This window comes from Geotrypetes seraphini, chromosome 10 (genome assembly GCF_902459505.1).
Source record: "Geotrypetes seraphini chromosome 10, aGeoSer1.1, whole genome shotgun sequence".
Taxonomy (NCBI): domain Eukaryota; kingdom Metazoa; phylum Chordata; class Amphibia; order Gymnophiona; family Dermophiidae; genus Geotrypetes; species Geotrypetes seraphini.
The window spans coordinates 134,450,925-134,466,151 of NC_047093.1; the positions used below are offsets into that span (position 1 = coordinate 134,450,925).

Here is a 15,227-nt window from a genome sequence, read left to right on the forward strand (position 1 = left end):
CAAGATGAGCCAGAAATACCATTCTTGGGTCACCAAGCTATTGGCATGGCTGTGAGATTCATAGGCATTGATAGAGATATGACCATCTCCCAGTGAGAGGAATACTGTCTGACTCTCTACACAGTCCCCAAAACAGCTCTTTAAAAGCAAAACCAGCTCTTTAAAAGCTGTGTGGAAAAACAACCAGGTATTTTCCTCTGTGATTTCAGACAAAATGTAAACCACCATAGAATGACCTTGATCCAAGGTCAACAATCTAACTAACACTTCAGAGCAGTAATCAGGAGGAACTGTTATTACAATCCTGTGGGGCACAACGAGATGAAAAACAGATTTTTATACACAGGTGCAGTAAAGAGGAGCTTCCAAGAAAAGGACAACATCTGGATTTCTGTTTAGCTGATGTGGGCAGAAGTCAAACTTAGGCACTTTAGCCATTTAAACCTACTCTCTGCCTCTTGTTCCCCAACATGTTCTGTGAGCACCCAACTGCACTCCAAAATATACTGGGCTAGATTCAATAAATGGCCCCCCAAAGTAGGCTCCAGAATGATCCGTGCTAAGCTAGAACTTCGTAAAAGACTCACTGCATGGAGTGTCCTATTTAGAATACAAGTGTAGTGCGTTAATAGTAGTAAAAGATGTGTAAAGTTAGGCACTTAGATTGATACACCTAGCCAATCTAGGAGCTTTAATTGGCGCCAATAACAAGCAACTAGCACCTCATAACTGTCTTAAAATTAATTGGATGGTAGGTGCCTAGGCATGGTTAGGGGGCAGTTCCTGGGCGTGTTTTTCATGTACGCATCTGTTTTGGACTTAGGCGCCGGTATCTAGGCCAAGAAAACCCTAGCATAAATATGGGGCCTCTAAGGTACGGTTACCAGATTTTCTTTTTAGGAAAATCCAGATCCATGGCTACATCCCCAAGACAGCCCAGATCCCCCTCTGTCACACCCTGTTCTGCCCGCCCCAGATGTCATCCGGATATGCATGAGAACTGGCCCAATCCAGAATTTGGTTATGCATATGCAAGAGTCTGCGACCAGGAAGTAATGTCAGAGGACGAGTCGAAGCCGGCGCAAGCAGCAGGTTGTAGCTAGAGGTACGGGGCAAGGAAGTGAAGGCTCGTTTGCGGTAGGGAAGAATTGGGAAGGAGCGGAGCAGAGAGGAGGAGAGATGCTGGCGCCCCCATCAAGACAGCACCCAGAGCGATCCATCTCTGCTACCACACCCTCTTTGGAGTTACATGCATAATGAAGGAGATGCACATGTTAGAGAATAGGGTGCAGGGCAGTTCCAATTACTGCCAAGAGCTTGTTAACAACAGTTGTTGACTGTTATCACCTAATTGGCTAATTAGTTTACTCCTGGATCTGTGATCTACATTCATATTTGCATGCCGAAATTTCTGCAACCTGGGAATTTGGGAGACCGCGGCCTCAATTCTTCACATGGCGCCTAAAGCATAGGTACTGAGGAAAGTGGCGCATAGCGCATTTCAATCTTAAGTTAGACACCTGAGAATGGAATGGATACAGCACCGTTCATGGAACAAAGCGTTTATGAACAAGTTGAAAAATTGAAGGTGGACAAAGTTGTGGGACTGGACGGGATCCATCTCAGGATATTGAAGAAGCTCCGAGAGGTTCTGGCGGGTCCTCTTAAAGATTTGTTAAAAAAATCTTTAGAGATGGGAGAGGAGCGGATGTGGTCCCTCTTCACAAAAGTGGTTGTAGAGATGAATCGGGAAACTACAGGCCGGTAAGCCTCACTTCAGTTATTGGGAAAATATTGGAAATGTTGCTGAAGTACAGGATAGCTGTGGTGTTCTTTGCTCACAGGTTTAAAGACAATAGACTGTTTTCAGTCCAATTCTTTATATGTGAGTTTGCAAACCATTGGATCCCTAAGGAAGGCGTGTTCGCTGAAACATGGACCATGTAGGGTCCGGTTGGATTTTTATCACTATTTTTTATCATTGTACTTTTTTAATTGAATTTTCATGTTTTTATATGTCAGTGTTTAATAAATTATCTCCAGAACATCTGTATCCACAGTTTTTGGTTTTGTTTTCATTGGTGGATTGTTTTCACTGTGGATCATTGGGTCTCTCTATTTTTCTTTATTATAATAGGCAGCACAGAAGAACATTCATATAACATACCATTGAGTGATTCCAGTAAATTCTTGCAGCCACCTAAATCTGTGCACACCTGTCCCACCCCCTCTGTCCCCAGGACCACAATTGCTTCAGCTCCAGTTCCTCAGCTCCCTCTTATCAGGTCTCTACATGCTGTAAGTCATTGCAGAGAGAGACTGAAAGCTACTACTTAAGCCTGGGGGGGGGGGGGGGAGCATCAGAGATATTCCATATCTCTGATGCAATGTCCTGTGGGCACAGAATGTGCACAGGAAAGGCCCTGCTGGCCAGAGTGGTAACTTTCAGGTTCTTTCTGCTGCAAATTTCAGCACCTGGAGGGGAGCTAAGAAATGAGCTGGAGCCAATCGGGGTGGAGAGATGCTTAACTGGGTAGAGGGGAAAGGTGCTAGACCTGAGGGTGAGCAAAGGGAAGAGAGAGAGAAAACCCTGGAACAAAGGAAGGAGGAAGAGAGGAGGCAGATGCTGGAACAGGCTGAGAAGCAGAGGAAAGAGAAAGAGATATGGAGGAAACAGGAGGAAGATGCTGGACTGGGGGAGGGGAAGCAGAGAGAATAAATGGAGATACTGGACCAATAGAGGTTGAGAAAGATGCCAGATCACGGAGAAGAGAGGGGTCAGGGTACAGGAGGATGGAAAGAGAGAGGCAAGACTTTGGAGGGGGGGGCAGGGACACAGAAGAGATGGTTGTGGCCATGAAGGGAACAGGGACACAGAGAGTTAAAACTGTATGCTCCCACTTTTGTCTTCCCTCTCTCCCTTCCTTCCTTCCTGAACCTGCCATAGGCTGTCACCCCCAGGCCTACTTTACCTCTCTTGTGGTCTTTGGTGAGTCAGGAGGAAAGCAAAAAGAAGATAACAAAACTCTGCACAAAACTAAAAGGATCTGAGACCACCAGACCTTCAAACAAACTTTTGGATGAGAATGTTCATTGAATTAGATTACTACATTAGCTTATTTCTATTGAATGGATAACCTGAGGACTCATGATGCAGGCTTTTTTTTTTATATATCTTTATTCATTTTGAAGCCATAAATAAGTGCAACATATTATACAAACATATTACACTATAAAAACACTTAAATTCAATCAAAATTGTAATCTATGACAAATAGATATATCACCCTCCCATACTTATATTCAAAAATTGCACTCAAATTAAAGAATTAAAAATATTTTCCAATCCCCACTCCCACCCACCCTGGACGTGCATGATCAAAGGGCAAAATCAACAATCACTCTACAAAATTTTGTCATTGGCTCCCAAATCTTCAGAAACTTCTTATAATGCTCCTGTTTTATAGCCATAATACGTTCCATTTTAAAGACGTGACTCAAAGACTCCCACCAAAAGGTATAGTTCAATCAATTCCAGTTTTTCCAATTCCTTAAAATAAGCTGTATAGCAACCCCTGTCATAAAAAAGAGAAGTTTGTTATTGTGAGATGATATTTGGCTTTTAGTGCAGGCTTTGTAGCCGAAACACAGTCCATGTCGAGTCTGTTTTTCTTGTTCCACTTCCTATTGTTGACATTAAAAGCTCTTGTCTTCTCTGCTCCTCTGCTCATCCTTTTGGTGAGTCAGGACAGAAGAGAGCCCCAGATACTTATGTCCATCTTGTGTACACAGTCAAAATGACGGCAACAATTTCCAGCAGCAATCTCACAAGATTTGCCACTAGAGGTCATGGCAGCCATTTGAGACTGTAGCCAGCATGGGCAGGAGAAATCTACAGTCACTCCATTCCCATGCCAGATCCAATCCCAAAATGATTACTGCAACCTCTAGTTGCAGTTTCGTGGCAGCCATTTTGACTGTTGCCATTGAATGTGGAGAAGCAACCGGGGATCGCTTTTGCCAAAAAACCACAAGTGTGGTAAGATAGGCCTGCCAGTGGCAATGGCAACCTACAGATAGGCAGAGGAGGAATGAGTCTGGGAGGGGGATTACATGGGTGGAGCTTCCACTGATGCACATAATTATCAAAATTTCTTCTCTTCTCTTAGGTTTTCTTATGTTACATGTGTAAGGGAAGGGGTAAAACGCGGACCTCACGGACCAGACAGACCTCGCGGATCTAAACCCGCACGTCCTTAAAAATCTGAGGTCCGTGCCGCTTGTAGTTCTTTTCTGGTTCTGACAGACCTCGGTGACAGTTTAGTGCTGACGGATCCGTCTTAGCATAGGGAGGGAAAAGTATTAGGATCCGTCAGCGCTACAATGTCATCGAGGTCTGTCAGAGACGATTTACTGGGGCTGCAGGAAACCAGTTTAAAGGATTCGATTTAGAGCCGCTCCAGCACTAGCACTAGTCTCTGGCTCTGACAGATCTCGGTGACATTTTAGTGCTGACGGATCCTAATACTTTTTCCTCCTATGCCGAGACGGATCCGTCAGCACTAAACTGTCACCGAGGTCGGTCAGAGCCAGAAACTAACTACAAGTGGCACGGACTTCAGATTTTTAAGGACGTGCGGGTTTAGATACGCGAGGTCCGTCAGGTCCGTGAAGTCCGCGTTTTACCCCTTCCCCATGTGTAACTGACCTTTGCATGTTAATATTTACACCAGCTCTAGGCCTGGCACTAAGTATTTTTTGGGCCTAATATTTATGCATGTATATACCCGGATGAGTATAATCCCTCAGATAAGTAAATCACTGAATACCTCTACATGGATGGGAAAAGGGAGCAATGTCTGGAAAGCAGTATATACTAATGCTTAAAGTATGGGAAACACGATTCTGGATCTAGAAGCTGTGATGGAAGAAGAAGTTGGATAAAGTGGCGATCATGGAGATGTGGTTCACACAGAGAACCATGACTGGGATGTAGTTATTCCGAGCTATAATCTATTCAGGAAAGACAGGGTAGGAAGAAAAGGAGGAGGAGTAGCATTATATGTTAAAGATCATATTAAAGCCACATAATTGCAGGATCTGCAGGGAAAGGAAGAGGCACTGTGGATCAATTTGGAAAGAGGGAATGGTGAATATATTTACATTGGTGTGATATAAAGGCCTCCTTCACAGATGGAAGAAGTAGATAGAGATTTAATAGTAGACATTCAGAATATATCTAAAAAAGGGGAAGTCTTGCTAATAGGTGATTTTAACATGCCGGATGTTGATTGGGATATCCCTATTGCAGGGTCTTCTAGAAGTAGGGAGATTCTTGATTCGCTACAAGGAGAACTATTCAGCAATTGGTAATGGAATCCACATAGGATGGGGTCAAACTGGACTTAGTGCTTACAAACAGGGAAAGTGTTTCTGATGTTACATTGGGTGATCATCTGGCATCCAGTGATCACTGCATGTTACGGTTTAATATTATGATAATAATAATAACTTTATTCTTCTATACCGCCACAATCTTGCGACTTCTAGGCGGTTTACAATCAAGAGAGCTGGACATTCAGCGAGTTACAATGTGCAGATAGTCAGAGGAAATACAGAGTGCAGAAACTTTAAGGAAGCAAAATTATAGATATACAATTTGCTACACACAGCACTGTACAGAGTCACAAAGAAGACTGTCCCCACTTGAAACAGCTTATAATCTAAAAACATGCATGACAAACAGGATGTCACGGATACAGTTAAAGGAAGGTTGGTGGGCAGTAGGGTTATGAATTGAAGGGTTATAGGCAACATATTGTTACACATGGGTTCTAAACTACCTTTTTTGGATGGGGGTTTACGTCAAGGAATTATTGAATAGATGGGAACATCTGGAAAGAGTGGAAATGCAGTGGGCAAAACTGAAAGAGTGATTGTAAGGGCGACAAACCTTTTTATAAGGCAAGTAAGTAAAAGTAAGAGGAAATGAAAGCCGATTTGGTGCTCAAAAGTAGTAGCTGAGAAAGTAAGGAATAAGATTGCAGAAAGAGGAAGACAGGCAAAAATATCTGGAAAAGTTAAGAGAAGCTGGTCGTGTAGTCAGGAAAGCAAAGATGCAAATGGAAGAAAATATAGCTTACACAGTAAAACGGGGAGACATGTTTTTAGATATATTAGTGATAGGAAGAAGTGCAAAAGTGGCATTGTGAGACTCAAAGGTGAAGGGGAGGAATATGTAGAAGCTGATAAAGAAAAGGTCAAATTGCTTAACAAATATTTCTGTTCTGTGTTCATGGCTGAAGCGCTGGGAACGGGACCGCAGAAGACAAACGAAAATAGGGATGGAGGAGTAATAGACCCTGATCGATTTTCAGAGGGTTGTATTCATGAGGAGCTAGCTAAAATAAAGGTAGACAAAGTGATGGAGCCAGATGGTGTACATAACATAAGAACATAAGCAATGCCTCTGCTGGGTCACACCTGAGGTCTATAGTGCCCAGCAGTCCATTCACACGGTGGCCCAACAGGTCCAGGACCTGTGCAATAATCCTCTATCTATACCCCTCTATCCCTTTTTTCAGCAGGAAATTGTCCAATCCTTTCTTGAACCCCAGTACTGCACTCTGCCCTATTACGGCCTCTGGAAGCGCATTTCAGGTGTCCACCACACGTTGGGTAAAAAAGAACTTCCTAGCATTCGTTTTGAATCTGTCCCCTTTGAACTTTTCTGAAAGTCCTCTTGTTCTTTTATTATTTGAAAGTTTGAAGAATCTGTCCATCTCTACTCTCTCTATGCCCGTCATGATCTTGTAAGTCTCTATCATATTCCCTCTAAGTCTCCTCTTCTACAGGGAAAATAAATCTCTCAGCGTATGGAAGGTTTTCCATCCCCTTTATCAGACGCATCGCTCTCCTCTGAACCCTCTCGAGTAACGCCATGTCCTTCTTAAGGTACAGCGACCAATATTGTACGCAGTACTCCAGATGCGGACGCACCATCACCCGATACATGGCAGGATAACTTCTTTCATTCTGGTTGTAATACCCTTCTTGATTATGCCTAGCATTCTGTTTGCCTTCTTAGCGGCCACTGCGCACTATGCCGTCGGCTTTATTGTCATGTCCACCATTACCCCCAAGTCTCTTTCTTGGGTACTCTCATTTAATAACATCAATCCCATCGTATAATTGTACCTCGGGTTTCTGCTTCCCACATGTAATACTTTAATTTCTCAATGTTGAGCTTCATTTGCCATCTCGTTGCCCATTCCCCTAGTTTGTTCAAGTCCCTTTTCAATTCTTTGCAGTCGACTTTAGTCCGAGCTCCACTAAATAGTTTGGCATCGTCCGCAAATTTTATTATCTCACACTTCGTCCCTGTTTCTAGATCATTTATGAATATATTAAATAGCAGCGGCCCGAGCACCAAGCCCTGTGGGATCCCACTCGTGACCTTCCTCCAGTCCGAGTAGTGGCCCTTCACTCCTACCCTCTGTTTCCTACCCGCCAACCAGTTTCTGATCCATCTATGTACGTCTCCTTCCACCCCATGGTTCTTCAGTTTCCGGTGTAGGCGTTCATGGGGCACCTTGTCAAAGGCTTTTTGGAAATCTAGATATATGATGTCTATGGGGTCTCCTTTGTCCATCCGTTTATTAATTCCTTTGAAGAAGTGCAATAAGTTCGTTAGGCACGATCTCCCCTTGCAGAAACCATGTTGGCTGGTTATCAGAAGTTTGTTTCTTTCAAAATGTTCATCGATGATTTCTTTTATCAATGCTTCCGCCATTTTCCCCGGGTGCTGAAGGAACTTAGGGAAGTTCTAGTAGCTCCGCTGACTGACCTTTTCAATGAGTCTCTAGAGTCAGAAGTGGTACCGGAGGACTTGAGAAGGGCGGATGTGGACCCTCTCCATAAAAGTGGAAGTAAGGAAGAAGTAGGGAATTGCAGGCCGTTAAGTCTGACTTCTGTCAAAAGCATATTAATGGAAATAATTTTAAAACAGAGAATGGTCAAGCTTGTGGAATCCTGTGGATTACAGGATCATAGGCAACATGGATTCACTTAGAGGTAGGTCTTAGACAAATCTGATCAATTTCTTTGACTGGGTGACCAGAGAATTAGATAGAGGATGTGCGCTAGATGTGGTGTACTCATATTTAGATTTTAGCAAAGCCTTTGACAGTGTTCTACACAGACATCTAATAGATAAACTGAGTGCCCTCGAGATGGGTCCCAAAGTGATGGGCTGGGTCAAGAACTGTTTGAGTGGAAGGCGATAGAGGGTAGTGATCAGTGGAGATCACTCTAAGGAAAGGGATGTTACCAGTAGTGTGCCTCAAGGTTCTGTTCATGGGCCTGTCCTTTTTAACATTTTTATAAACTATATTTCTGAAGGGTTGTCAGGTAAGATTTGCCTCTTTGCGGATGCTACCAAAATCTGCAATAGAGTAGACACACCAGATGGTGTGAATAACATGAAGAAAGACCTGGCGAAGCTTGAAGAATGGTCTGAAATTTGGCAGATAAAAGTTAATGCTAAGAAATGCAAGGTCATGCATTTGGGCTGCAAAAGCCCGAGGGAATGGTACAGTTTAGGGAGTAAAGAGCTTATATGCACGGCAGACGAGCGGGACTTGTGTGTGATTGTATGTGATGATTTTAAGGTATCCAAACAGGTTGAAAAGGTGACGGTGAAAGTTAGAAGGTTGCCTAGGGAGAGGTATGGCCAGTAGGAAAAAGGAGGTATTGATGCCCCTGTATAAGACTTTGGTGAGATCTAATTTAGAATATTGTGTACAATTCTAGAGGCCGCACCTTTAAAAAAATATTAAAAAAATTGATTCGGTCCAGAGGAAGGCTACTAAAATGGTATGTGGTCTTCATCATAAGGCAGTTGGGACAGTCTTAAAGATCTCAATCTGTATACTTCAGAGGAAAGGCGGGAGAGGGGAGATATGATAGAAATGTTTAAATACTTATGTAATGTAAATGTGCATCAGTCGAGTCTCTTTCATTTGAAAGGAAGCTCTGGAATGAGAGGGCATAGGATGAAGTTAAGAGGTGATAGGTTCCGGAGTAATCTAAGGAAATATCTTTTTACAGAAAGGGTGGTAGATGCATGGAATAGTCTCCCAGAAGATGTGGTGGAGACAGAGCCTTTCTGAATTCAAAAGGGCTTGGGATAGTAAGCAGCATACTGCGCTATCCCCGCCCTTAAGTGTTCAGGAATAATGACAATTGCACATATATTACCAGTCCAATATTGTTTATTAATATTAACAGCAAATTCTTGCATCAAAAGGCATATGTGCAATGGAGACCCGTCAGGAATGAAAATTGCACATCTTCTGAAGCAATACATGGTCTCAGAGAAACCCCTGCCACCAGGTTCACTTATATACTTTTGCAGTGCCTAGTATGACATCGCACCTGTCAATCAATCGGCCAACAGAGGATGTCCTTAGAATTTTTGAACAAAGAAATTCCTTTTAACATAATTATCAGCTCAAAAAAGTTTTACAAATTATACACAGCAATTTCTGAATGTATAACACATTATAGGAAAAGTTTGAATCCAAAACCAGCTCTCTTTTAGGAACTTGTGCTTTGGAGAAATCTGACAGCTTCAAATTTCACTGACACACACAAGAAAAGAAAGACCCAGACCACCCCTTTGAAGGGATGCAGTTCTGAACCAGGACAAGATCAGAACACTGATCTAAGGCCCTGTGTAAGGATCTAAGGCCTTGTGAAAGAAGTATGGATCCTTTCTCATTCCCTCTCCCCTCCTGCCACTTAGACAAAGCAAGGAAAATGTTAGCACCTTGTGACAGAATGCTGAGGCATTCCCTCCTCCCTTTTTCTCACAAGATCCTTGTCACATCCTGTGACAAGATCCTGACCCAAGTCTACCCTTATCTTAATCCTTATCTTGTTTAACTATTCCTTATATGGGCAACAATCAAACTTTGCCTACATGCAAAAGCAGGCCCTGAGTTTAAGGCTAATCACAAGGTGCTTAAAGAGCATGCATTATAACCTTTGGACTTTCACATGCTATAGTAAGATTATATCAAGATAATATTACTAGATGCCTTTTACAGCCCATATAGTATAAGAACTACATGGATATTAAAGTGTTATATTCTTAAGATCTTCTTATTTCTTGCTTGTAATCTATATATGTATGGACCTTCGGATTGCATCCAGGCAATGGATTGCCGGTTGCTGTATTCTTCGTGAGTCCAATCTTTATTAAGTATATGTAGTGCTAAACTATAAACTATAACTATTCAATTAAAGATTTTTTTCATTTTTTCTTTTTAATTTCATTATTATAATATGAAGAACATCACATGACTTATCTGTGATATTATCTTCTTTCACCCCTAACGACATGCATGTTTCAAAGAACAAATTTTCTTCAGGGACGAGGTAAACTGTTAAAACATAAACACTGATATCATTATTGAATATAGTAAGAGCCATAATATCAGCGACGGCCTGCTATTGAAACTCTTTCATTAAATCGGGAAACTAATGTGTCAACAACCCAGAAATAAGAAACTCCTTAAACATAGCTTAGCATGAGATCTATTAAAGTTCGCCTCAATGAACACAAGTCCAGAGTCCGTACTGAAAGAGACACTGCTCCACTAGTGAAACACTGGCAGTTGATGGGACATAGCTGGGCCGATATAAGATGTATAATTATAGATACTGTTTTTGAAGGGTGGGAGGGTGGCGATCTGAAAAAAGCTTTAACTATCAAAGAGCAAAGATGGATCTTTAAATTAAACTCTTTAGCCCCGATGGGGCTCAATGAAGAAATTGAATGGTTATCCATTCTTTAATGTTTCTTTGTAAGCTGAGCCACGCACGACGAGTATGACTATGTCATACGTTGCTCGTTTGTGTGCGCCGGGCCAGCTGTATTTAATGACTTTTTCTGTACTCCGCGGCTATGACACACTTTGAAACTGGCTCCGTGAATCAGTAAGATTGACGTTTTCTCTCTTTTAAGCTATGTTTAAGAAGTTTCTTTTTTCTGGGTTGTTGACACATTAGTTTCCCGATTTAATGAAAGAGTTTCAACAGCAGGCCGTCGTTGATATTATGGCTTTTACTATATTCAATAATGATATCAGAGTTTATGTTTTAACAGTTTATCTCGACCCTGAAGAAAATTTGTTCTTTGAAACATGCATGTCGGTAGGGGTGAAAGAAGATAATATCACAGATAAGTCATGTGATGTTCTTCATATTATAATAATGAAATTAAAAAGAAAAAATGAAAAAATCTTTAATTGAATAGTTATAGTTTATAGTTTAGCACTACATATACTTAATAAAGATTGGACTCACGAAGAATACAGCAACCGGTAATCCATTGCCTGGATGCAGTCCGAAGGTCCATACATATATAGATTACAAGCAAGAAACAAGAAGATCTTAAGAATATAACACTTTAATATCCATGTAGTTCTGTATACTATTTGGGCTGTAAAAGGCATCTAGTAATATTATCTTGATACATATCATCAGCGAAGGACAGTTCAATTGAACTTTAGTGGATATTCTATAGTAAGATTATAGACATATTAAAAGTGTACACAAGGGAATCCCTTTATTGTAACTGTTATGATGTATTCAGATGTCATGTGAGATAGTAGCTTTGAGAATCACATTAGATATGTAAACAATGAGTTACCTTGTTATAATCCACACTAAATGCATGATGAAATTGTAACCTTGCAAAGCATGAGCTAAGTAATTAAGGGAGTTAAGATACTCAATAAAAGGGTTGCCTTATCCCAACCTGAGTCCTGTGTGAAGCCTCATTCCTACACCCCTTACTGAGAATTTCCTAATATGGGCTTAAAAGAGGCCTGAAACAGCCAACAGGCCTCCTGGAATGTCACAGAGTAGAGAGAATTAACTAGCTTAAAGGTCATATAGGTCAAACTGCAGATGCTACCTCTCATGATTTCTGTGGGATTCCTCACAGGGCACGGGTGGGACTTTGACGGGGACGGGTGGGGACGGGTGGGATTTCTGTCCCCACGCAATTCTCTATTTTGGACGCTGCTTTTTGCCCCCTGGACGAGGGGTAGAGACAGCCTTTAACAACTTTATGAGTGAGTTATATTTGTTATTATTTTTCACCGTCAACACATAGTTGTTTATTGGGTTTTCACTAAATTCACATTAAGAGAGCCCGGGGATGTTCCACAATTAACACCCTGTCTGGGTGTATATTTGTGACAGCTGGAGCTTTAGGGGCTTGTCCCCACTGCAGGCTGTGTGACTAAGGGCTTTCTTTCACTATTAACAATTTATTTATATTTTTGTTTCATTTGATAGTGAATGGTTTGGGCTGTCTCTCCCCCTCGCCCTTTTGTTTTTGTTGGGGCGTAGGGAGATTTTCGTTCTTACCATTGTTCTCTCTCCCTCTTCAAGGGTTTACTGTGTTATTCTATAGATAGGCACATGGGATCTCTCAGAGAGAGAAAGAGATAATGGTTACTGCGGATGGGCAGACTAGATAGGCCATTTGGCCTTTATCTGCCATCATGTTTCTATAAAGAAAAGTAGGTGCCTACCATGACCCCTGTTATAGAATTGCTCTCATAGTGAGTGGGTGATGTGCAACTCTGACTGGTAAAAACCAAAGGAAAATCCAACGAAGACTGTACTGCAGGAACAGCAAACACAAAACAAGAAAAAACTGCAGACAATCTGTACAAGATGCAGGCTATGTTTATTATATCAAATATTAAATGCCGTCAAAGACACTACCTTTTTACAAACCAAGGGACCCGACACGGTAAACACGCCTTCCTCAGGGGTCCTAACAAAAGTAAATAAAAATAATAAAAACCCAAGAATATGCAATTGATATACAATTATTGGACATGTGGTGTGCTAAAGTGATAAAGTAATAATCTGTATAATGTGGTGAAAAATCATAGTCTGAAGAAATAATGCATAAAAGGTATGAATGCATTTGTTAGGACCGCTGAGGAAGGCGTGTTTACCGAAACACGGACCGTGTCGGGTCCCTTGGTTTGTAAAAAGGTGGTATCTTTGACCGCATTTAATATTTGATATAATAAACATAGCCTGCATCTTGTACAGATTGTCTGCAGTTTTTTTTTGTTTTGTGTTTGCAACTCTGACTGGTGCCATTCCAGAAATGACACCAGTCAGGTATACCTCTGATCAACTGTATCCTTCTGCTTTCCTTCTAATGCTAGTCCTTTGCTCTTCTCTATACATTCTCCATTACTTTTCTTAAAAAACAAATTCCTATAATGCACCCCATCGGATTATCCTATTGACTCTGCTCTCCCAGTACAACCACTATTTTAATCTTTCTACAGGTTCATTTCTTCAGTACTGGAGGGTAGAATATAAAGTCCGTGACTTTAGTTATACTGTTTTATCATACATGGTAGATTGTTTTCCAATTAAATGCTCTCTTGTGTTCATCTCAGGCCTGAGCAGAATAATGTAGCACTTTTGGGATAAAGATACAGCTCAACAGTCCTGTAGCTAGATAACAGCATTGCAAATATCTCCACAGTTACCATGTATTTGTCCTTTGTACTCAGGTAAACTGGGATGAAGGACACCCAAACACTGCAGAACACCAGCATACTGAAAGTGATCAATTGGGCCTCATTGAAACTGTTAGGTAAACGTCTGGCTAAGAAAGCAACAATGAAACTTAATATAGCCTAATAAGCCCATATACCCGATCACACTGTAAAATGCAAAGAGGGAGCCTTCATTACATATTAGTATCATCTTTCCAGGATCTGTCTGTATGTCGTAGTCTGGGAATGGGGGAGAGATGAGTAACCACAGCAGTGCAGATCAGAACTTCACCCAGGGAGCACAGAAGGACCAAGAAGCTGAGTACTCTGGACCCCACCCATTCCCTTAACCTGCTTCCAGGCTTTGTGGCTTTGAAAGCAATGACAACTGTGATGGTTTTTGCCAGGACTGCAGAAACAGAGACTGAGAAAATGATCCCAAAAGCAGTTTGCTGGAGCAGACAGGTCAGCTTCTCCGGACGCCCAATGAATAGCAAGGAACAGAGGAAGGAGAGCATGAGGGAGAGGAAGGAGGATGAAGCTGAGATCTCGGTTATTGGCTTTCACTACAGCAGTCTCTCGATATTTAAGAAATATTCCTAGAGTTCCAGCAGTGATTGCACATAATACAATGGCTAAGGAAGCCAAAGACGCACCCAGTGGATCCTCGTAGGAAAGGAACTCGATGGTTCTTGGAATGCAGCCGTCTTCGCTTCTTTCGTGGGCCACTGGTTATCGGGACATTTCAGACATTTTTCCATATCTACAAATGAACTGTATTTTTGTCAGCATTTGAATAAAATACGCTATTTTTATATTTAAATTTTTTTTATTGTAGTTTGAAAACTAAGAACAAATATATACAAAACAGACTATCTGTAAAACAAATATCAAATATTCATTTCAAGAGATATCTACAATCAATCAATTGTGGAAGAATTCTAAGTTGTGTATTTCCGTGTGGGAGAGACAAGGCGGGTTTGAAACGGTAAGCCCACACCTTGGTCCAAAGAGTATCAGTACTGCCTTTCCCTAGAAGAGTTTTCCCATGAGTCCCATGAGTCGAAAACGAGAAGGTGCTATTTGTAAGGGAACAAATTTAAGTCTGAAGCTCAAATTTTGATACATTCACTAAAGAGGAACAACAATATTTGGGTCAATATTCATCCACCATGGTCAGCATTTTTTTTCTTCAACACAAGTTGTGGCAATTAAACAAAACTCATGTATTCAGTGCCAATATCTGCTGATTCTGCTGCCCTTTCATCCAGATATTTCTCCACCCACTGCCTCAGTACTATCTGGATTTTCAGCTGTGCTTTACAAATCAGTGGTAGCATTGGCTAGGGGAATTATCCAGATGAAGGTGGAAAGAAATTTTTTAACAGGGCACCTATCATAAAAGGGTAAGAAATTGGCCTACTTATGAGGGTACTATTTCATTAGGAGAAGAGTCATATAACGCTTGTAATTCTGAATCTACGGTTCATTGACTGGGTTAATCACACTAAGGATTATTTTACATGAGCAAAGTACATGCATCATGGCACATACTTTTCAACTAGGCAGTATTCTTGGAAGGGTTTTTACACATGTATGTTACCATGTAATTTACAGCTTAAA

At 41.4% G+C, this 15,227-nt stretch overlaps 1 pseudogene; it reads right to left on the reverse strand.

Annotated features, from left to right (window-relative positions):
• Positions 1-13,437: 13,437 nt before the first annotated feature.
• LOC117368594 overlaps positions 13,438-15,227 on the reverse strand; it is a 51,897-nt pseudogene continuing 50,107 nt past the window's right edge.